This window comes from Petaurus breviceps, unplaced genomic scaffold (assembly GCF_028583685.1).
Source record: "Petaurus breviceps papuanus isolate PSGF00001 unplaced genomic scaffold, PetGlider_PUasm1.0 118, whole genome shotgun sequence".
In the NCBI taxonomy this organism is placed as follows: Eukaryota; Metazoa; Chordata; class Mammalia; order Diprotodontia; family Petauridae; genus Petaurus; species Petaurus breviceps.
Genome location: NW_027185616.1, coordinates 6,674,540 through 6,700,115, shown reverse-complemented (window position 1 = coordinate 6,700,115; position 25,576 = coordinate 6,674,540). Strand labels below are relative to the sequence as shown.

Genomic DNA, 25,576 nt, shown 5'->3' with positions numbered 1-25,576 from the left:
GATAGATAGATAGATAGATAGATAGATAGATAGATAGATAGATAGATGATAGATAGATGATACATAGTTTCTATGATCATTGTAGGAAATTTCAACTAGGCCACTCTTGTGACTCACAACCTATCCATTTCTTGTTCAATAATTTCAGTTGCATTTCACCCTTCATGGCCCCTTTTAAGGTTTTCTTAGCAAAAATTCTGGAGCAGTTTGCCATTTCCTTCTCCAGTTCATTTTACATATGATGAAGTGAGGCAAATAAGGTTAAATGACTTGCTTAGGGTCGCACAGCTAAGTGTCTGAGGCTAGATTTGAATTCAGGAAAATGAGTCTCCCTGACTTCAGTTCCAGCATTCTATCCACTGCACCACCTAGCTATTCATCTTATTCCTAACTTAGTATATAAATAAACTTTAGATAATTGCTTACAGCACATTAGAGGTTAATTGACTTGCCCAGGGTCTCACAGTAATAATTGGAGGCATTATTTGGGCCTAGTTCTTCTTGACTCAAAGTCCAGTACTCCATCCTCTATGCCATAATGACTTTGATATGTATACACACATGTATGTGTGTAACATATATGCATATATTTGTGCCTATATGCCTGTAATTTCATCAGGATAAGGAACTCCCAGTGTGAAAATTCTCTCCACTAAGGTTAATTGGTAAGTCTTAAAGAGCTGTCATATTTCACCTCTTTAATGATATATGGTTTTCAAACTGAGGGTGGCCTGAGTTCTTATTTGCCTAGTTATCCTCATGACACTTTGCACAGTGGTTGCCAGATGTTAGAAATGACTATGAAGCCGAATCTGAGTTTACCAGCTAACATATAGGGATTGAACCTGAAACTTTGGCATTATTGGCAGTAGGACCAAACTAAGAAATAACAGGGTCATTTTACCATTGTAGTTTTAGATTCTGCTCATGTGAAGAGATTTGAAGCACAGACGACCCAGTTATGTAATGGAAATATGAAATATTACTTATCTGGACACATCATCTGATAAACCAGCTATTTTCAGTGTCAGGAAGCTGGTCTTTGTGATAAACTGCTGTTTACCATAATAAAATGCATTTGTGAAACGTAAGAGAAGATTATACCTGATATTCAATCCGTTTTCCTCTTATCTTAAAAAAAAAAGATTTTTTTTTCTTCTTAGCAAACAGAAGGGCACTAAAGAAAAGCTGAACATTGATGCTTTCCTCTATTAAATTTCTGATTCTATATGGAGGTCATTGCTTTAAGTTCATCATGCTTACCCTACTGCCATGCTCTAGGAGTCATGCACAGTGACGAGGTTGGAAAGATGCTGAATCTCTTTCTAATGCCCTGTATGCTGACCTTCACATGTTCAATCCATTTACTAAGGATTTATTGGGAATCTACTGTGTACTGAAAATCTACTAGGATCCTTAATTCTCATGCCTTCTCTTTATTGATTATTTCCATTGATCCTATGTATAGCTTGTTTATGGAATTATTTACATGTTATCTCCCCCATTAGACTGTAAACCCCTTGAAGGCAGGGACTGTTTTTTTGCCTCACATATATAATTTTGTTAAATGCATTTAATTAATTAATCAAAATTAATAAATGCACTTAATAAATATTTATTGTATTATATTGTACTTAGGAAAGGATTTTGACATAGCTTAATGCACCAGCATAGTAGGGTGAACAGAGAGTCTGGAGTCAACATAAGTGCATTTAAATCCTGCTTCTGAATATTATTTCCTATGTAACATTGAGCAAGTCCTCCTGAGTTTCAGTTTCCTCATTTGAAAAATGAGCAGGTTGGAAGTGATCATTTCTGGGATCCTTTCTAGCTCTAAAAACAAGGATCTTATGTAAGTTACGGAGAGGCACTGTACTTGAAAAGCCATCATTATAAACTCAAAGCTGAAGAACTTCCCTCTACCAATGCAGTAGGTAGGTTAGGCAGCTTACCCAGAATCCCACAGCGAGTATGTGTCAGTGGCAGGACATTTAGGTCAGTTCTTTATCCATTATGCCACACTGCCTCTTTAAATTATTATTATCAAATTATTTTGATTCACTAATATTATACATTCCACATCTGGTTTAGTTGCACATACCTTGGCTAGCAGAAGGTGACAATTTAACCAGGATTTCCAACCTTCAGCTTAATGGAATGCAGTGGAAAAGGAGGTATAAGGTGAGCATAGTAAACATGAAACTAACCTTTTCACAATTATAAATAGGGAATAAGGGCTGTCCAAATTCGTTACTGACCTAGGCCACAAGTGGTTTGAAGACTCCCGTACATTTCAGGGGGGATATCAGTTCAGCAAAAACTATCCTGTGTTTCATGCAATATTTTCACATCCATAGTCCGTTTATACCCATAGAGTGAAGATGACAGATACGTTTTCTCAAATCTTTCATGGAGTCAAGTCTCTATCAGATCTCAATGAATGAAACATAACACAACTTCTTTTGTGCATATCCCATTACATGTCTGTCCCTCACATTCCACTTAAATCAAAGAACTGAAGAAAGGGAAGCATAGATGAAGTTAAGAGTCAAAATTTATAGGGATCACAGGTATGGCGACATTTTGATGCAGAAATGAATCCCTTGTGGAGTAATACATCTTTATTTCCAAATGCTTTTGAAGGAGTCTTTTGAGGAATCCAAATGTTCTAATTAAATTCACATACAACATTAATGCATCTAGGATAAGAAAGAAAATTATCTAATGGGAGAAAACTTTGTATCAAATTTCATTGCTAAGGGCTTGGTATCCAGGATATATAAACACATACATAATTTGCACACGTATATACATATATATGTATATATATATATATATGACTAGTAGTTTTTCCCCAATAGATAAATGATCAAAGGTTATGAGTAAATAATTCTCAAAACAAGAATTTTAAAGTATTTACAACCACATGAAAACATGTTCCAAATCACTAATAAGAGATATAAATTCAAAACAAGTCTGAGGCTTCACCTGGGTCCCTGCAAAATGCCAAAATTGACAATAGTCAATGATGGAGGGATTACGCAAACATTGGTACACATACTTTGTTAGCAGAGCTCTGAAATGGCACAGCCATTTAAAAAAGCAATTTGGAATTATACAAATAAAATAACTAAAATATCCTTACCCTTTGAGCCAGAGACTCCACGCCTCGCCTTATATCCCAAGAACATCCTTAATAAGAAAGAAAGACCCCAATATATTACAAAGTATTCATAACAGCACTTTTTTTTGATAGCTAAGAATAGGAAACAAAGTAGATGCCTATCAATTGGGGAATGACTAAACCAAGGGTGGGGAACCTGTGGCCTCAAGGCCACATGTGGCCTTCCAGTTCCTTGGGTGTGGCCTTTTGATTGAGTCCAAATTTTACAGAGCAAATCCTTTTATTAAGGGACTTTGTTCTGTGAAGTTTGTATTCAGTTAAAGGACTGCACTTGAGGACCTAGAAGGCCACATATGACCTTGAGGTTGCAGGTTCCCCACCTCTGGTAAACAAATTGTGCTACATGAATGTAATGAATTATAACTGTGTTGTTAAGAAATCGTGTGGGTGAATAAAGATGCACAGAAAGATCTATAAGAACTGGTGCACAGGGCAGTAAGTGGAGACAAGAAAATAATATACATAGTAACTACAATAATAGAAATGCAAATAGCAATGACAAACAAAAAATTTTAAATACATAGAGCAAAATTATAGAGGTCAAGTGGGATTTAAATGAGGAGATATGATAGGACACTACCAACCTACACTTGTGTATGGATGGTTGCTCCTCAGGGGTTTTGCTTTGCTCATTTTGAGACTTTTCAATATATTGCTCAATTGTGCTGACGTTTTTTTCCTCTCTGAAAAATGCTATTTATCATAGGGAATGGCTCTTCCAGAATAGATTGAGGAAGAATATATAGGACACTATAGTGATGTAACAAAAAAAATAATAAAAACTCATTTTAAACGTCATTAAAACATTGATTAGTAGGATTTAGATCTAGAAGTTCTTTAGATATCATCTCTAGTGGTTTTAAACTAAAATGCAATTGTATCCCTGCTGGCTGCATATTGACTTTGAAAACCACAAATTAACATTATCTATTTTATGTTGTATTTTCTTTATTTTGTCAAATATTTCCAAATTAAAATTTTATTGAATGTGGGAAGCACTGCTGAGTTTTTCAGGCTATATGACTCTCATTCTAGACCCAAATGTGCCACCTCCCAATTCTCGTCCAATCTTTTCATTTTATAGATAAGAAATCTGAGGCCTAGGGAGATGAAGTGACTTGACCAAATTCTCATTAATAATTAGTAATAATTGAGAGATTCAGGAAATAGTTCTTTGGTAGTGGCTGTTTTTTTAAATTTATTTTTATCACCTATTGTGTATTCATGCGGGTTTTTTGTTTGGTTTTTTTCTGTCTTTATTGTTTTGTTTTAGATTGATTTTAGAAATAGGCACTTTTAATCTCACATATACACTTTGAGTCAAATGTCCTAACTTCTTTTCCTCATCTCAGTTGGTAAATATCTTTGTTGTTGCTGAGGTGTTTCAGTCATTTTCAACTCTTCATTACCCCATTTGGGGTTTTCTTGGCAAAGATCATGGAATGGTTTGCCATTTCCTTCTGCAATTCATTTTACAGATGAGGAAGCTCAGGCAAACAGAGTTAAGTGACTTGCCCAGGGTCACACAGCTAGTAAGTGCCTGAGACTAGATTTGAATTCAAGTCTTCCTCACTCTAGACCAGGTACTCTATCTACTATGCCATCTAGCTGCTCTCATAAATATTTATGTGCAAGTAAAAGCAAAAAGGGTAAAATTTCTACCAATTTTGCATAGTGAAAATAAAACGAGTATTAATGAGCTTCTAGTAGCCAGAGTTTCCTTAGGGGCTTGGAGCGGGGGGAGGGGAGAACATAAAATAAGAAAAGAGATAGCCTCTACTCCCAAGGAAATAAAACCTCTCTGGAGAGGTAGAACTGTCATAGAGAAAGTATTCAAAGTACAATTAAGTCTTTTGACATTTATCATCATCATCATCACTATTTTATTAAGTCAAACTCTGATCCTGGCTGTTTCTTCACTTGTTTCCCCACTAAATACCATATTCATGCCTGCCTCTATTCATGTTGGATTTTCTACCTTAAATGCTCTGCAACTTTTTCTCCATCTATCCAAATCCTGTCTGCCTTTCAAGACCCATTTATAATTTCTACCTCTTTAAAGAAAGCTTTCCTATTTCAGTTCATTTATATTCTCTCTGTCTCTGTCTGTCTGTCTGTCTCTTTCTCTCTCTCTCCCTCTCATTCTCCCTCCTTTCTTTCTCCATTTCTCTTCATATAATACAAAATGCATTATCTCCATTCTACAAATGAGGAATCTGAGGCACAGAAAATTAGGTGGTGGGCCCATGGTCACACAGTCAGTAAATTTTGAAACTGGGATTTGGGTTCACATCTTCTGACTACTTCTTGCACACCATGCTACATTTCAAAGTTGTAAGGTACCTCAGAATCCATGCAGTCAAACTCCCTTATTATACAATTGAGGTATTAAGGATAAGATAAGTTAAGTGACTTCCTCAAAGTATCAGAACCACAGAATGTTAGAGTTGGAAGGTACCTCAGTGGTCTATTTAATTCAATCTCTATATGAGAAAAAAACTCCACTAAAATCACTTAAGTAGTAACATGTTTTCTTGAAGAAGGGAGAAGGCTGTCAAAGCACTAAATGACCTTCATAATTATAATCCTGGAGAAAATCACCATCTGAGAGTTTCTTCCACCAAATAAAGAATTTTTAAAGAAGAGAAATATTTAGGGTGAATCATATTGCCAATGTCATCACCTGTTTACTATTCAGAGAATTAGGGACCAGAGTTTGACTTTTGAATTTTTTAATGCTATTATCACTACTTGCCTATAATAAAATTAAATGTGTATGTTAAAAAAGAGAATGGAAAGAGAAGGAACACATTTTCTCCTGATATAGCCCAGTTAATGGCAAAACCAGGTCTAGACTAGATTCCTAACACATTTCTCTTTCTACGACACAATGATTTCTTCTGTTAATACAGGAAACAGTGATTCACTCTAATGAATGATCAAAGCAGTACACAGCAGCCCTCAAATGACTTTGAATCAGAAGGTACATTTCACATGGCATTGCTTTCATTCTGTTTCTCTTCCCCACTTCCAAACACTGAACATCTATAGGGAAGAATAAATTAAACAGAGAACCCAGATATAAACCTTAGAGTTTTCAAATATGCCAAACTCAATGAACTCTCCTCCAAATTAACCTCCTGCATTCTTTTGGCCAATGGCAAGTCCCTGCTTTTTTCAGCCTTCATGATAAAGAGATCTATTTTTGAAATGACATTTGCTACTGGGGTCATTATTTTGGCTTCATCTCAGGTCTGCTCATTCATCCTCAGGTACTGTCCAGCAAGACTCTCTGTTGCTATTCCCAGTTAAGTAGTTTTGCCTGGCTTGGTTACTGACATGACTGAAGAAGCCAGATTCCATTCTGGGTCATCTGGGTATGAGCTGAAGGATGAATTCTTGGATGTTCTGTTTTGATAATCATTTGACGGTTAGAAAAATTTCCCAAACAACTCTAATTTTATCCTCCAAACTAGAATCTATCCTCACAACTATGTCTGCCACAAGATCCATAACTAGGGTTGAGTGACTTGGGCTTTTTCTCAAGTAGTATTAATATCAGTGATTGGGCAAGTCTCCTCTTTATGGCAGTCTGGAGACTACTGTCCCAATTCCTTGACCTTCAGAGACCTTCACCAGCCAATACCAATTCCAAACCCTCAAATGGACCCAGGCTACCATTTCCAGGCTCTTGTCACCATGATTCTTGTGAGACCCTGAGACCCACCTTTTCTCTACCTAACCTTCAAAGAAACTTGAGTTAAATTCTCCAAGGAATAAGCTATCCTTTTGTCTCCCTCCCTTCTCTCTCAGTATCACTGCAACAACCATGGTCAGATTGTCTTATTTGAGGACACTGTTGTACCTTCCCCCTCTTCCTCAAGTGATTTTTGCCACAGGTAAAATCCTTCCTGTGTTTCTTTTTATCTATTTTTTTTGGAGGGGGGAAGGCAAAGCAATTGGGGTTCAGTGACATGCCCAAGGTCACCCAACTAGGAAGTGTGATCAATTGTCTAAAGCTGGTTTTGAAATCAGGTTCTCCTGACTCCAGGGCCAGTGCTCTATTCACTGTATCACCTAGCTGCCCTAAAAAATCCTTTTTATTTGTAGTTCTGTCTGTGTTATTTGTGGTGCCTTCTGATTGGATGGCAATGTTAAGTGTGTCAGCTTAGGTGTGGAGAACTTTGGTGATAACAGTGGTGTCAAAGGCAAATAGAAACAGGAGACACTAATCCATACATAAAGATCCCCGTGGCCTTGTATTGACTTAGTTTTAAAATGTAATAGCATCAATGCTTGAATGTAGTTTTATTTATCTAAAAATTTTTACCATTCTATTTTAATCATGTTTGGACCACACCTAAAAGTGGTGTGGGCCATATTTCATTAGAAGTTCATATATTTGATACCTTCTTAAAAAAAAACAACTCAGGGAAATATCCTTCCCATTTTTTCATAAAAAAGAGAAACATTAATTAGTAATTGCACATAAAATACTTGTTGATATCACAAATTCATAAATTTAGAGCCAGAAGTGACCCCACATGTCATTTTATAAATAAGAACAGTGAGGTCTAGGGAGATTCAATGACTTGGACAAGGTCATATGGGTATTATAACATCAGAGGCAGGATTTTGAATCTCAGTCCTCTGTCTTCCTTCTTGCCAACAACAAGAAAAATAAAACTACAAACTGCAAAAAAAAAATCTACAAACAAAAAACAAACCACTACCTACAATCTCCAGCCAATCAACCTCCACCACCACCACTACTGACAACAACCACAACCACACCATTACCAACACTACTAATGACAATAAACAGGTAAAACAAAGAATCATTTTGGAAAATCAAAAGAAAAGGCAGTCAATAAAACAATTCATAGTTATATGACATCTTAATGTTTACAAAGTACTTTTCTTCTAATGGACCAATGAGAGAGGTAGCATAATTATTACTGTTCCTATTTTAACCAAGGAGGAAACCATTTAGGGAAGGTAAGTGACTGGCTAATAGTCACAGACCTGGTATCCAATATTAGCTCCTCTGACTTTGAGATCAGCCCTCTCTCCACTAAGCCTCGTTTCCTCTAAGCAGCAAAAATATATCCTGTCTTTTCTTAAATCGATTGTGACAATGCTCACTTAGGCAATTCTATCACAGTTTCTTTTGGTCCTCGATTGAGGTAGTCCCAGGGTCAGCACTAAATATCTTGTCGACTCAGATCTGCAATTCAAAAGTTCAGGAATTGCCTTGATCTCCTTCTTTCTTGGCTCTCAGAAAAGCCTGTCCTAGCTCAGGAATCTCTTTTCTCTCAGTCTCTCTTTTTTGGTCTTTCTTGAGCAGCCTAAAGCAACCCTTTTCTCCCTAGATTCCTACAGGGGTTGAATTCAAGACACACTTCATTTCTCCCAGTTCCATGGGCCAAGAAAACCATGAACTTGCAGAATCAGAGAATTGTAGAATGGGAAGGAACTTTAGAGATCATCTACTCTAACCTCCTCATTTTATAAAGGAGGAAACTGAGGTGCAGAGAGGTTAATTACATTGTCTAAGGTCATGCAGTTTGTCAGCACTCAAAGCCAAGTCTTTTGACTCCAGGTTCAATGCTCTTTTCACTACAGGACACTTTTAATAGAACACATAATTCATTTGAAACTGCTGGGACCAGTGACATATTCTTCTGGCTGGGAAAGGTTCATGCAGGGCCAAGTAGGCCTGTGAGAGTCATGACAGAAATACCAAGTGTCAGTTTCCCAAGGTTAAATTCCAACAATATTATTTGATTTAAACTCACTGTGTTCTGCCTAAGCCTCACACAAAGGAGTTTGGGAACCAGAGGAGATGATGTCATATGCACATTCCCATGTGCTATACATTTTAGAAACACTGAATGTAGGAGAAGATAGCAGAGTTGAAAAAGGACTTCTGTGGGGCTCCTGCTTCCACTTACTTCAATTCATGTAAAAGGTGACTCTGTACAAACATTGGAGCTACAGAACCTACAAAATGACACAGAGAAGCTAACCTCCCACTGAGAATAGTACGGCAGGCCAGCAGGAAACGACCAACACAGCTCTCTGGGAGCCTAGCCAGACCCAAGTGAGACCAAGGTTTTAGCCTTAGGGAGGCAACAACCAGCTGCCAGCTGGAGAGACCTCAGATCACCAGCATCTGTGGCAGTTTGCAGAATTATCAACCCATCGATGCTAAGGACAAAGTGAGAGGTCAATGCAGTGTGTTCTTTGGAAACTAGGAATTCAGGAGTGTGGTCCGCCATTGCTCCCTTGGGGGAGAAGTGGCTGAGGTGCTGTGGCCGTGCAACTGCTAACATGTGGCTGCTTCAGAGCTCCTACCCTGCAGATTGTAAGGGGACCAAGAAACCAGTATGAGGTGTAACCAATCTTCCTTTAATCTGCTTGAATCTGGATTGTGGTCTAGGGTGGAGGCCCTAGGGTGCGTGAACAGTTTGCCAGAGCATGGGGAGGCTTCAGAAAAGACACCCAAATAAAAGCTCCAGCAGCTGAGAACACCCCAGCGATTGGAACAAAGTTCCCACCTCTGCTAACAGAGTTCTACTGTGGCAAAAAGCTCAAAAGTCAAGTAATAGAGTGGCAATATGAGCAGGCAAAGAAAGAAAAGCAAGCAAAGCAATCTAACATTAGAGTCCTTTCTTGGGGACAGAAAGGATCAAAGCATGAAACAGGAGGAAGACAACAAAGTCAGAACTCCTGCACCAGAAACTTCCAAGAAAAGAATAAGATGTTTACAGGCCATGGAGGACCTAAAGGATTTAGAAAAGCAAATAAGAGAAGTGGAGGAAAACTTTGGAAGAGCAATGAGAATGATGCAAAAAAAATATAAAATGAGAGTCAACAACCTAACTGAAGAAAATAACACCTTAAAAATAGACTAACTCAAAAGGCAAAAGAGGATCAAAAAGGCAATGAGGAGAAGAATGCCTTAAAAAGCCAAATTTGCCAGATGGTAAAAAAATATCAAAAGCTGACTGAAGAGAATCATTCCTTCAGAATTAGATTGGAACAAATGGAAGCTAGCGACTTTATGTGAAATCAAGATACTATTAATCAGATGCAAAAAATGAAAAAAAAAAGAAGGCAATGTGAAATATCTCATTGAAAAAACCACTAACGTGGCAAATAGATCCAGGAGAGATAATTTAAAAATTATTGGACTACCTGAAAGCCATATCAAAAAAAAAGAACCTAGAAATCATCCTCCAAGAAATTCTCAAGGAAAATTGCTCTGATGTTTTAGAACCAGAGGGAAATACAGAGGTTGAAAGAATCCACTGATCACCTCCTGAAAAAGATCTCCAAAAGACAACTCCTAGGTATATTATAGCCAGTTTCTGGAGTTCCCAGAGCAAGGAGAAAATATTATAAGCAGCCAGGAAGAAACAAGTTGAATATTTTAGAAACACAATCAGGATAACACAGGTTCTGGTAGCTTCTACACTGAGGGATCAAAATGCTTGGAATATGGCATTCTGGAGACCAAAGGAGCTGGAATTAAAGCCAAGAATCACCTATCCAGCAAAACTGAGTATCATGTTTCAGGAGGAAATATAGTCATTCAATGAAATCAAGGAATTTTAAGCATCCTTTTATTTTTTACTTTTGGAGGGCAATTGGGGTTAAGTAACTTGCCCAAAGTTACACAGCTAGTTTGTGTGTGTGTGTGTGTGTGTGTGAGTGTGTGTGTGTGTCCTCCTGACTCTGGGGCTGGCTCTTTACTCACTGTGCCACCTAGCTGCCCCAATTTCAAGCATTCTTGATGAAAAACCAGAGTTGAATAGAAAATTTGACATTCAGATACAAGAAGTAAGAGAAGCATGAGAAGGTAAACAGGGAAAAGAAATCATAAGGAACTTATCAAAGTTGGACTACTTATATTCATGCATGAAAAATGATAATTATACCTTATAAAACTCTTATCAGTATGAGAATAGTTGAAGGGAATAGAAATGTGCATATATACATATGTATTTATATATCTAATCTATATATCTGTGTATACATTCATATATATCTCTATATAGCAGGGCATATAGGCTTATGAATACATATGTGAGTAGGTACATTTATGTGCACAGGCATACATAGGCAGAGGGTAAGGACCAGTTGAATATGAATGGATGATATTTAAAAGGTGAAATTAAGAGGTGAGAGAGGAATACAATAAGAGGAGATGGAGAAAGACAGAATGGGGTAACATCTCATATAAAAGATGGAAGGGAAAACTGTTACAATGTAGGGGAAGAATAGGAAGGCAAAAGGGAATGAGTCAACATTGTTCTCAATGAATTTGGCTCAGGGAGGGGATTACATACACACTAAATAGGGTATCTTATCTTACAGGAGAGTAGGGGGGAAGAGATGAAAGGGGAGATGATGGAAGGGAGGGCAGGCTGGGGTGGAGGGAAGTTGGAAGCACCCACTTTTGAAAAGGGACAGGAGCAAAGTAGAGAATAGAATGAATTGAGGGTGGGGTGTGATGAAGGGAAATATAGTCAGTCTTTCCCAATATATCCACTATGGAAATGTTTTGTATAGCTACACATGTACAACCTATATTGAATTGCTTATCTTGGTGGGTGAAGAGGGAGGTAGGGAAAGAATCTGGAATTCAAAGTTTTAAAATCAAAAGTTTAAAAAATATATTATTATTTATTATTTTACATGTAACTGGAATGTTTTACTATTTTTACATGTAACTGGAATGCCCTACTGGAAATTCAGAGGGGGGATGAGGGAAGATATAGGAGAGAGAAGATTGGGGGAGGGGATATTCTGTGTGATTGCTGTTTTGGGGTGGTGGGTAGGGGAAAGATGGGGAGAAAATTTTTCATCTCAAAATATTGTAGAAATGAATGATGTAAACTAAAAAATAAAAATAAACAACCAAAAAAAAACCCCCCAAATAAATCAATAAAAGAAAGTAGAAGGTGCCCAAGACTTGTGAGTCAAAAGCCCTAGGTTTGATGCCCAACTAGGATGCAGCAGATGTTTAAGACTTTGGGCACATTACTGAAATTCTGGGCTTCTCAGTTTTCAGGTCACCAAATATTCAATTAAAGAAATATTTTTAAGCATTTTATTATTCGCAAAAATGGTAATAGGCACGGAGGATTCAAAATAAGACTTCAATGAACATTAATTTACTAAGCACTTATTATGTGCCAAACACCTGGCTAAGTGTCAAAGATACAGAGATAAAAGTGCTGAAAACAGCACTAGATATCGAGGAATATGCATTTTAACATGTGAAAGAACAGGCACACACACAATGAATATGAAGTAAATACAATGTAACTGTGTAATGTTAGAGAGGAAGGTTTGGATTCTGCCAACTTGAAGGACGGGGAAAAGAGAATCAATAAACCAAGCATACAAGCCAAATTTAAACTCAGAAAAATGAGTCTTCCTAACTCCAGGTCTGGACACCTAGCAGATTAGAGAAATGCAAATTGAAACAATCATGAGATACCACCTCATACTGATCAGATTGGCCAACATCACAGAAAAATAAAATGACAAATGTTGTAGGGGTATAAAAAATGGGATACTAACACTGTGGGTATAGTTGTGATATAGTCAATCCATTCTGAAGAACATTTTGGAACCATGTTCAAATTGCTATAAAACTGTGTGTACTCTTTGACCCAACAATACTACTAAGTCTATATCACAAAGATATCAAAGAAACGGGAAAAAGACCTATTTGTGTAAAAATTTTTGGAGCAGCTCTTTTCATTGTAGCAAAGAAGTGAATGTTCAGGGGATACCTATCAATTGGGGAATGGCTGAACAAATTGTACTATACGATTGTGATGGAATGTCATTGTGTTATAAAATGATGCACAGAATGCTTTCAGAACAACCTGAGCCAACTTATATGACCTCATGAAAAGTGAAGTGAGCAGAACCAGGAGAACATTGTACACAGTAACACCAATATTTTAAGGATACTCAAACATGAAAGACTTATCTATTATTTCCAATGCATTAAATTATTTCTTTTTGTTTTCAACATTAACTTGTTTAAGTTTTATATTTTCTCCCTCTCCCTCTGATGCCCCCCCCCAAGATGTCTTGCAATATGATGGGGGCTCTATACATACATTCCTATTAAACACATTTTAGCAATAGTCATGTTGCATAGAAGAATTATAATGAATGGGGGAAACCATAAGGAAGAAAAAAAAAGAAAACAAAGGAAATTAAAAAAAAAAGAAAATAGTCTGCTTTGCTCTGCATTCTGCCTCCATAGTTCTTTCTCTAGATGTGGCTGTCATTTTCCATCATGGGTCCTTTGGAATGGTTTTAGGTCCTTGAATTGCCGAGAAGGGTTAATCAATCAAAATCAATCCTTGCACCCTGTGGCTGTTACTGTCTACAATGTTCTCTTGCTTTTGCTCCCCTCATTCAGCATCACTTCATATCATTGTTTCCAGATGTCTCTGAAGTCTGCCTATTCATCATTTCTTATGGCACAAGAGACTTATCTATTTTGATGAAGAAAATGCACTGAAGGGGAGGAGGACAGCTGTACAGGGAGGTGGATGCAGCGTGCAGAGGTAGACGCAGTTGGCTGCACCAGCACAGAGCTGGAGTGAGCCTCACCAAGCTGATTCACCCACCGCAGGGGCAATTCCAAGCCCTATCACCACAGGATGGGGGATCTGTAGGAGCCAGGTAAGAGACAAATGCAGGGCCCAAGGCAGCAAGAGCAGCTGCTGCTGGGGCTATCAACCCAAAGCCTGGAAGTTTAAAAATCACCTCCCTGAACTTCCAGGGATCAAGATGGCAGAGTAAACTGTAGCTGCTCTAATCTCCCCCTCTGTCCCTGAAAACCCAGAGAATATTACCCCAGTGTAAAATCTTAAATAGTGGAATAAACTGAAGGCTTGGGAGTCCTAGAGGAAGGGTGGGGATTAAGGCTGTGACTCACAATGGAAAATAAAAACAGATTGGAAAGACAAAGACTTTAGAATCCTATTATGGGGAGTGAGCAGGACCAAATGCAGAAGGGGACAGCATTGACTCTACACACATATCTGAAACCTCAAAAAGGAATATGAACTGGTATTAAGCCTATAAAGCATTGTTGGAAGAGCTCAAGAAGGACTTTTAAAACCAAATTAAAGAGGTAAAAGATAAACTGACCAATTCTTATACAATTATAATTGTCGGATACAGAACCCACAAAGTGACAGAGAGAAAGATACTTCCACCTGAAGACAGCCTGGCAGGCTGATATGAAGGGTCCATCTTGGACCACTGGGAGAAGAGCCCAGTCCCTCATGTCTCTGCCAGTTTTAGCCTCAGGGTGGCCATGATCAGCCCCGGCTGGAGGGACTTAGGGAGAGTGGATCACCAGCAGCTGTGGTGGTGTAATAGTAATGTAATTTAAAGATCCCCCTGTATTGGCTTGGTTTTTGGTTTGATTGTGTTAAAACCCAGAGCTTGTTAATCCCACTTGTGGGATGGACTTGTTGACGTGAAAAGAGAGGGCTGAACTGGGAGAAGCTGGTTACATAAATTTAGAGAGAGAGAGAGACACTAGAAATGAGAGAGGCAGAAGAACTTTTTTTTTGGAAGCAGCACCCTTTTGGAGGGAGACAGAGACTGATAGGATTGCTGAGGGCCGCTTTGAATTGCCCAGGACTTTTGAGAGCTGCCACCCAGAGCTGCCAAGGACTGAGGAGACATGGCTGTTATGCTGGTACTTTGTCTGTTTTGATGTTGTTTTGCCAGATCTGTCCACTGGTGAAGAACAGTCCTGTTGTTGCAGGGGTCTTGGAACCCTGCTGTTGGTTTAGAAGCCCTGAAGAAGGATTTTCTTGTTGTATGTTTACAGAAATCCTGGAAAGGGGGTTTGCTAATGTTTTCAGGGGTCCTAGGACTGTTCTGCAGACAGAGAATGAATTAATGAAGAGATTGGCCATGTATCTTGTGGCCTTGCTAAGCTTTGTTTCCCCAGGAACAAAGATTACTGAGAACTTGCCTCCTGCCAAGATGAAGAAAAGACCTCCATTTGGGTATTAAATGCTGTGCTTAAGCTTGTAGTAACTCTGGGGTAGATTCAATTGTGATCCAAAGGTGGGGAACTTTTGACCTTTTTGTGCTCTGGGATTGAACAAATGAATGAACTTTACTTATGATTGGAAACTAATCTCCATTTGAGAAGAGGGGCTTTGTGATGGACTAAATGAATGTACACCCTAGGGGTGCAGTAGTATTTAGAAGAGGGACTTTGTGACTGATTAAATCAAGGTAATGTCCAGGGGTGTGGTAATACTTGGACATTATTGAATCACACTAAGTAAATGCTGTATTTTGAATGATGTCATATTTTGATCTTCTCTGTTCTTAATTTTTCACTGAATAAAATGGAGAGCACCTATGCTCGTATTTTGAACCTTGGGAAGTTGTCTTTGCTTGGCATTGTATTACAGGTGGTTCCCAGAATTATCAACCCATAAATGTCAAAGACAAAGTGAGGGTTCAGTGTGGACTTTGGGAAGAAGGGGTCTGGGATTGCAGTCTCACCTCTGCCCCTGGAGGGAGAAACAGCTGAGGCACTGCAGCCACTGCTGTGTGGCTACTTCAGAGCTCCTAGCCTGCAGATTGTAGGGAGACCAAGTGACCTGTCTGAGGGGAAATTGCTCTTGCTTTAATAAGCTTATATCTTGATTAATGATTAGGATGGAGGTGTGTGTGACCAGTGTGCCAAAGCCAGTGGAGGCTTCTGAGAGGGCACTCAACTAATAGCTCTAGCAGCTGTGGAAACACCAGCTATTTGGGGAAAAGTTCGCCTCTCTGGAAGCAGAGATTTATTGTGGCAAAAAGCTCAAAAGTCAAGTAATTGAGTGGCACCATGAGCAAGCAAAGGAAGCAAAGCAAGCATAGAAATACAAATTTGGATTCCTTTTTAGGGGACAAAAAGGATCAAAGCAGGGAAGGGGAGGAAGACAACAAAGTCAGAATTCCTGCACCAAAAGCTTCCAAGAAAAATGTAAACTAGTTATAAGCCATAGAGGAGATGAAGAAGGATTTTGAAAACCAAGTAAGAGAAATGGAGGAAAAATTGTGAAGAGAAATGAGAATGATGCAAGAATATTATAAAATGAGGGTCAACAAGCTGACTGAAGAAAATACCTTAAAAAATAGACCAGCTCAAATGACAAAAGAGGTTCAAAAAGCCAATGAGGAGAAGAATGACTTAAAAGCCAAATTTGCCAGATGGAAAAAGAATCTCAAAAGCTCACTGAAGGTAATCATTCCTTCAGAATTAGATTGGAGCAAATGGAAGCTAGTGAATTTAAGAGAAATCAAGATACTATTAAAGACATCCAAACAAATGAAAAAATAGAAGGCAATGAGAATTATCTCACTGGAAAAGCCACTGACCTAGGAAAAAGATTCAGGAGAGATAATTTAAAAAATATTGGACTACCTGAAAGCCATAATCAAAAAAAGAACCTAGAAATCATCCTTCAAGAAATTCTCAAGGAAAATTTCCCTGATGTTTTAGAACTAGAGTGCAAAATAGAGGTTAAAAGAATCCACTGATCACCTCCTGAAAAAGATCCCAAAAAGAAAACTCCTAGAGATATTATTGCTGGGTTCTGGAATTCCCAGATCAAGGAGAAAATACTACAAGAAGGCAAGAGAAATAATTGGCATATTTTTTCAGGATAGCATATCATAACAATCAGGATAACACAGGATCTGGAGGGATCGAAGGGCTTGGAATATGATGTTCTGGAGGTAAAAGGAACTGAGATTAAAACCAAGAATCACCTACCCAGCAAAACTGAGTATCATGTTTCAAGGGAAAATGTGGTTATTCAATGAAATAGAGGGCTTTCAAGCATTCTTGATGAAAAAACCAGAGTTGAATAGAAAATTTGACATTCAAATACAAGAAGCAAGGGAAGCATGAGAAGGAAAACATGGAAAAGAAATCATAAGGAACTTATCAAGTACAACTATTTACGTTCCTACATGGAAAAATGATAATTGTAACTTATGAAACTTTTTTTCAGTATTAGAATATTTGAAGGGATCACATATATATACATATATATATGTATACATACATATATGTCTATATAGGAATGCATATTGGTGTAATGATACATATATGAGTGTGTGTATACATGTGTATGGGTATACATAGACAGGGAACAGGCCCAATTGAATAGGAAGGCATGATATGAAAAGGTGAAATTGAAAGGTGAGAGAGGAATATAATGAGAGGAGATGGAGAGAGACAGAAGGGGGTAACATTTCATATAAAAGAGAAAAGTGAAAACTGTTACAATGGAGGGGAAGAACAGGAAGGCAAAAGGAAATGAGTCAACTTTACTCTTATTGAATTTGTATTAGGGAGAGTATGACATACACACTAAATAGATTATCTTGGCCTACAGGAGAGTATGGGGGGGGTGAGGTATGACAGGGGGCATGATGGAAGGGAGGGCAAATTGGGATGGAGGGAAGTTAGAAGCACACACTTCTGCAAAGGGACAGGGTCAAAGTAGAGAATAGAATAAGCGGGGGTCAGGATAGGAAGGAGGGAAATATAGTCAGTCTTTCCCAATATATCCACTATGGAAATGTTTTGTGTAGCTACACATGTACAGCCTATATTGGATTGCTTATCTTCCTAGTAAGGGTGGATACTAAGGGAGGAAGGAAAAGAATATGGAATTCAAAGTTTTAAAATCAAATGTTTTAAAAATATTATTATCATTATTTTGCATGCACCTAGGAAACAAGATATACAGGAACTGGGGTATAGAGGTCCATATTATCCTACTGGAAAGTTGGAAGGGGCCTGGGGGAGTATATAGGAGAAAGCAAATTGGGGGAAGGGGTATAATGTGGGATCACTGTTTTGGGGTGTTGTGTAGGGGAAAGATGGGGAGAAAACTTATAACTCAAAATCTTGTGGAAATGAATGAAGTAAACTAAAAATAAACATAAAATTTAATTTAAAAAAATCTATTTGCTATTTTACAAAAATTACAATTGCCAAAATAGAAAAACATTTCACTAAAGAAAACAGCTCCTTAAAAAGTAAAATATGTGAAATGGAAAAAGTGGTTCAAAATCTAACTGGAGAAAATAAATCCCTAAAACTGGAATCTGAAAATATGGAAGAGGATGTTCAAATATTAATGGAGGAAAATAATTTGCTAAAACTTAGAATTAGACAAATTGAAGCTAATGACTCTATGAGTCATCAAGAATCAGCCAAACAAAACTTAAGGAATGAAAAATTAGAAAAAAAAAGTAAAATATCTCATTGGAAAAATAACTCACCTCGAGAACAGATTCAGGAGACATAATCTAAGAATTATTGGTCTACCAGAAAGTCATGATGAAGAAAAGAGACTAGACAACATCATCCAAAAAAATCTTCAAGGAAAACTGCCCTAAGGTCCTAAAATCAGAGGAAACAATAGTTATCAAAAGAATCCAGTGGATACCTTTTGAAAAAGATCCCAAATTGAAAACTCCAAGAAATATTGTAGCCAAATTCCAGAATTATCAGGTTAAGAAAAAAATATTGCAAGCAGCCAGAAAGAAAAAATTCAAATATCATGCAAATACTGTCAGAATCACAAAGGACCTAGCAACTTCTACATTGGAAGATCAGAGGGATTGTAATATGATCTTTTGTAAGGCAAACGAGTTTGGGCTACAACCAAGGAGTTATCCAGCAAAACTGGGCATAATCTTTCAGGCAAGGACATGGTCATTCAATGAAATAATGGACTTCCAGACCCTCCTAATGAAAAAGTCAGAGATCATTGGAAAAATTGATCTCCAATTACAAGACTCAAGAGAGACATAGATAAACAGGGAAACGTACAAAGACACACATACACAACTTGTTGTTTAATAAAAGCAAACTTTATATTCCTGTGTGGGAAGCCGATATGTATCAATTTTGACAATTGTATACTTATCAATGATATTTTAAAAGGATATAGATAGAGGGTGTGGGTATAAATTAACTAAAGTGATGATAAAAAATACTCATTAAGGGGTGCAAAGGGATTGTAATGCCAGACGAGGAAAGGAGGCAGAAAAAGTTAAATTATGCCACACAAAGACACATAATAATATATTATAGTAGAGGGAAAGGAAGGAAGGAGATGAACATTATATTAGTTTTACCCTCATTGGTTTTGGTGTAAGGAGAGAATAAGGTATTCAGTTAAGTATAGGATTCTATCATGAAGAGATATAAAATTTATCATAATAGAGGGAAAGACGTGAGGGAGGGAGCACTGTATGAGTTTATTCTCAATCTTGGTTCAAGGAGGAAATAACATGTTACATTAAGTATAAAAATCTATCATACCCTATAAGCATGAGGAGGGGGAAGGGGTAAGAAAGGGTGGTGAGAAGGGAAAGAAGAAGTAGTAAGCGGAAAGAGTAGATAAAGGGAGGGGGGTTCATAGGGAGGGGATACTGAGGGAGGCAGTGGTCAAAAAGAAAACTCTTAAGGAGGGGAAGGGAGAAGGGAGAAATAAAAGCATAAACTGGTGGGGGAAGGAGAGGATGGACAGAAAGACACAGATAGTAATCATAACTGTCAATATGAATGGTATGGACTGTCCCATAAAATGGAGATGGAAAGCAGAATGGATTAAAAACCATAATCCTGAAATATGCTGTTCACAAGAATATCATTTGAAACAGGGAGATACACATATAGTAAAGGTAAAAGGCTGGAGCAAAATATATTATGCTTCCATTAAAGTAAAAAGAAAAGTAGGCATAGCAATCCTTTTCTAAGATAAAGAAAAGCAAAAATAGATCTAATGAAAAGAGATAAGGAAGGAAACTATGTCTTGCTAAAAGGCACCATTGAAAATGAAGCAATATCATTACTAAATTTGTATGCACCAAGTGGTAAAGCAGCCAAATTCCTAGAGGAGAAGTCAAGTGAGTTAGAGGAAGAAATAGATACAAAATTGAATTAGTGGGGGACCTCAACCTCCTCCTCTGAACTTGATAAATCTCACCTCAAAATAAACAAGAAAGAAGTTAAGGAGGTGAATAGAATTTTAGAGAAAATAGATAAGCTAGACCTCTGGATAAAACTGAAGGGGGTAAAAAGGAATATACCTTCTTCTTGGTGGTACATGGCACATACAAAAAAACATGACCATATACTAGGGCATAAAATCTCACAATTCAGTGAAGAAAGACAGAAATATTAAATGCATCCTTCTCAGATCATGATGCAATAAAATTGTATGTAATAAAGGTCCATGGAAAGATAGACTAAAACTAATTGGAACCTAAATAATTTAATCCTGAAGAATGAGTGGGTCAAAGAAGGAATTATAGAAACAATCAGTAACTTTATTCAAGAAAATGACAATAGTGAGACATTACACCACAGCAAAAGAAGTCCTCAGCGGGAGGTTAGCTTCTCTGTGTCACTTTGTGGGTTCTGCAGCTCCAAAATTTGTTCAGAGTCCCCTTTTACATGGATTGGGGAAGGTGGAAGCCAGAGCCCCAGGGAGGTCCTGCTTCTACTCTGCCATCTTCAAATTTCTTCTCTTTTAAAGAAGGGGACGGGGCAGAAAGGAGTGTACAAAGTTTGGAACTCAAAGTTGTTTAAAGGTTTGTCAATTTTTTTTATATGTAATTAGGGAAATATTTGATGACATAAAGAAAAATATTTTTTAAAATAATTATCTTGGATTGTTGTACTGATTAGAGTGTCCACATCTTTCGCAGTTGATTATTATATTGTTCTTCCTGTGTATAATATTCTCCTGGTTGTGCTCTTTCTACTTTGTATTAGTTTATGTAAATCTCAGGTTTTTTTGAAACCATGCCCCTCATAATTTCATATTGCACAATAGTATTTAATCGCAATCATATACCAAAACCTGTTCAGTCATTCCCCAATTGAATGTGAATCCTTTTAATTTCAAATTCTTCACTACCACAGAAAGAGCTGCTATACATATTATTCTACATTGGGTGCTTTTTCTTTTTCTTAAGTCTGTGCAGGATATAGACCTAGTAGTGTGTGATAGTAATGGCAATTAAAGATTCCCCTGTATTGGCTTGGTTTTCAAATTGATTGTGTTAAAACCCAGAGTTTGTTAATCCCACCTGTGGGATGGGCTTGTTGATGTGAAAAGAAAGTCCTGAAGTGGGAGGAGCTGGTGATGTAGATTTGGAGAGACAAGAGAGAGGCGGAAGATCTTTTTGGAAGCAGCACCTCGTGGAGAGAGACTAAGAGAATTGCTGGTGGCCGCTTTGAATTGCCCTGGACTTTTGAGACCTGCCCCCTGAGCTGCCAAGGACTGAGGAGACATGGCTGTTTTGCTGGTACTTTGTCTGTCTGTTTTGATGTTATTTTGCCAGATTTGTCCACTGGTGAAAGACTGTCCTGTTGAAGAAGTCCTGGAACCTGGCATTTGGTTAAGAAGGCCTGAGACTGTCCTGCAGACAGAGAGTGAATACTGTCCACTGGTGAGGGACAGTACTGTTGTTGCAGGGGTTTGGAGACTGTCCGGCAGACAGAATGAATACTGTCCACTGGTGAAGGACAGTGCTGTTGTTGCAGGGGTCTGGGAGCCTTTCTGTTGGTTCAGAAGCCCTGAAGAAGGATTTTCTTGTTGTATGTTTACAGAAATCCTGGGAGAGGGCTTTGCTAATGTGTTCAGGGGTTCTAGGACTGTTCTACAGACAGAGGATAAATTCATGAAGGGACTGGCAATGTATCTTATGGCCTTGCTAAGCCTTGTCTCCCCAGGAACTAAGATTGCTGAGAACTTGCCTCTTGTCAAGATGAAGAAAAGACCTCCATTTGGGTATTAAGTGCTGTGTTTAAACTTGATGTAACTCTGGGGTAGATTCAATTGTGATCCAGGAGTGGGGAACTTTTGACCTTTTTGTGTTCTATGGTTGAGCAAATGAATGTATTTTACTTATGTTTGGAAACTAATCTCCATTTGAGAAGAGGGGCTTTGTGGTGGACTTAATTAAGGTATAGCCTAGGGGTGGAGAAGTATTTGGAACAGAGACTTTGTAATTGATTGAATGATTGGAAAGTCCTGGGGTGGGGTAGGCCTTGGAGATTATTTAATCACACTTAGTAAATGCTGTATTTTGAATGATGTCATGTTTTGATCTTCTCTGTTCTGGGTTTGTTACTGAATAAAATAGAGAGCACCTATGCTGGTATTTTGAACCTGGGAAGTTGCCTTTCCTTGGCATTACATTACATAGTGGTATTGCTGGGTCAAAGGATTTGAAAAGTTTTGTAACCCTTTGGGCATAGTGCCTATTTGGTCTCCAGGATTATTGGACAAATTCACAGGTCCACCAACTGTGCATCATTAGCCCTATTTTCTACACCCCCCTTGAGAAGTTGTCATTTTTCTCTCCTGTCATGTTAGTCAATCTGAAAGGTGTGAAGTGAGTGGAAATGATTTAAAGAGAAAAAATAGTATTAATCACTGTGGATTAAGGAAAGGAGGGAGCACTTGAACTGTGCTCTTGAGGAATTTTGATATTCTTTGAGGTAGAGCTAAAGAGGAAGTACATCCAACATGTGAAGGATTACATTTTCAAAGTTCTGGAGGTAGAAAATTTAATGTTATACATGGGAAGAAGCTTACAGGCCAATTTGATTATAGTGGAGAATGGAGAATATCATGTGGAGAGTAATATGAAATTAGACTAAAAAGGTATTTGAAAGCTAGCCTACAAAGAATTTTAAACACCAACTTGAGAATTTTGTATTTTATTTTATTTAGAAATAGAGATGCATTTATTTTAATAGGGGGTGATATAGTCATTGTTCTATTTTAGAAAAACCTGATTTCACACCTCCATAGAGGACTAATTGGAGAAGGGAGAGATTGACATAGAGACAAATCAAGAGGCTATTGTAACAGTTCAGATGAGAAGCAGTGAGGGACTATACCAGCACAGAGGCTGTGTGAGTAGAAAGAGCATAGATGTAGAAATTGTTATGGAGATAGATTTAATCAGACTTGACAGCTGACTGGCTATGAGAGTAAAGAGTAGAGAGAAGAATCAAAGATGTCTCCAAAATCATGAACTTGAGTGATCAAAAAGATGATGAAACTAGCAACAAAAATAATGAAATTTGGAGGATGGATGGTTTGGGCAAATAATCAAATGAGTTCCATTTTGGACACAGTTTGCTATGTCTAAATGGATATACAAATGGAAATGTTTAGCAGAACAATGTTAAAAGGAGATCAGAGTTTCAGGCTAGATATATACATCTGGGAGGGAGAGTTAGCTTTTCAGAGATGATTAGAAAAAGCTTGAGATCACCAAGGGAGATAATATAAAATGTGTAAAGAGTGTAAAAGGAATGCAGGACAGATCCTTCTAAAATACAAAATTAAAGAGTTAGAGATTATCTCTTTTCTTATTCTTCTGTATTCCTTACTAAAGCTAACAATCTCTAAGTATCTATGAAAAGGGAGTGATAATTTCTGTTCTGCCAAGAGTCCCTGGGTTATTGGTGATTGAATAAAATGATTTGTGTAATGGAAGGTATTTCTGATCAGAAAATATTGCAAATGGAAACTTATGATGATGAGGAGAGCTATTTATTTGACCTAGAATTTTTCTTTCATAAATAAAATATGTGTGCATTTATTTTAAAGCTATACCATTTCTCCATCTATATCTCTTTGAGAGGCCAAGCTTATTTTCCACTTTTTAATAAAAAATAAGGATACCTTTATAGTAGATGAATTAGATAAACGAGTTCTTTTCTTCCTTCTTTCCTTCCTTCTTTCCTTTCTTCCTTTCTCCCTGTCTTTCTTTTGACTTTTACTAAATACTTATTACATACACAGTTTTGTGTTGAGTATTGTAGAGAATAGGCAGTCCTCTGGAAAGCTGCTCCTGCTTGGTTTTACAGAAGCTAAATAAAGAAATTTATCTGCCCTCAAAGAACTCATGGTCTAATGGGAAGAGGGGGGTTAAAGGAGAATGTAAATAATTATTATATAGTGGAGTATTATACATATGCACAATACATAGTGACAGGATGGCCTATCTTATTAAAACCAAAGTAAAAATTATACACCTGTGATAAGAGGTATATAAAATGTCTTGGGAACTCATCGGAGAAATCTCTTTCTGTTTGGGGATGGATGAGGGAGAAAGCAACCCTCTTTGGAATCACTTGACTGACAAGGACTGATAGTCTACCATTGAATTTGTTATTACTGGATAAAGTAAAGGCTTTAATATTCTTTTTGTCATAAATGTTTTTTTTAAAGATTTAAGTTTACAAATTAATGTGCACCAATAGCGGCATCAATGTACTTGGAGAGTATTGTGCCTTCTCCAAGTAGCACCATGAAACCCTCCGATGGTATGGTGGAATTTGCAACCCTTTCCAAGACCCTGGCTCTTATGGCCAGCTGAGGTAAGCCCTCACATCTCTCTGTATTTGTGTATTTGAATGGTGATTCATTGAGTGTCAAGGTTTCATCTCACAGCTTTATGGAATGGGTCAATACGAATTACCTCAAAGAATTTGTAGGTCGAATCTTCACCCACCCAGTAGGAGTTCAAGACTCTTAGGGTCCCACAGTGGCAGACTTCTGCTATAGACCAAAGGCTCCTTGCCAACTTCAGCTGATTTACACCATGATGCACAGGTTTACCATAGGTTGCACCATTGGGAACTGGATGTTTTTACCCGCAGGTTCGGACACTAATATGGTAGATGATATACCCTTGCTTGGCCTTGTAACCCAGCCTGCAGGCTTTGTTGGGTCGGCGGGTTGGGGTGCATGGTGCAGCAGGGACAGCTGGCAGTATTGTCAGCAGTGCAGCAGGAACCTCATGACATCTGACTGCTTCTTCCTCCATAGCTCCTGGTTGTACTTATAGGCCCCCATCCTGGCTCATGCCTAGCCTGCCTGATGGCTACCATCAATCAGAAAAGAAAGTAAGGCTTTAATATTCTTATTGCATTTGATATCAGATAAACTTACCAAAGATAAGACACTTCTGCTAAAACTTCTGAAAAAATTAACCTGAAGATAGATGGAGAAAGAGATGCTACTATTTATTCACCTATTTACGTGTTTTATCTTCCAGTACAATATAAGAACCTTACAAACACTTACTTATATCTCTTTCCCTCTTTTTTTCCTTTTTTTCCTTTCTTCCTTTCTTTCTCTTCTTTCCTTCCTTTTCCCTCCTTTGTTATTTCCTTCTTTTTTTTCCTTCTTTATTTCTGTCCTTCCTTCTTCCCTGTTGGGGGAATTCTTTTTATCCAGAGGCAACATTGCATAGGAACTAGAGAGCTGACCTTGA

At 37.8% G+C, this 25,576-nt stretch overlaps 1 long non-coding RNA gene and 1 pseudogene across 1 annotated transcript in view; one reads left to right on the top strand and one right to left on the bottom strand.

Moving 5' to 3' along the window:
- LOC138161212 (uncharacterized) overlaps nucleotides 1–22,452 on the top strand; it is a 44,295-nt gene extending 21,843 nt beyond the window's left edge. Inside the window, exon 2 of the long non-coding RNA XR_011168310.1 lies at nucleotides 21,710–22,452. This is a non-coding gene — a long non-coding RNA (uncharacterized lncRNA). The remainder of the gene's footprint in view (nucleotides 1–21,709) is intronic.
- Nucleotides 22,453–24,565: 2,113 nt separating this feature from the next.
- On the bottom strand, nucleotides 24,566–25,155 carry LOC138161201 (large ribosomal subunit protein eL15-like; annotated as a pseudogene).
- Nucleotides 25,156–25,576: the final 421 nt, after the last annotated feature.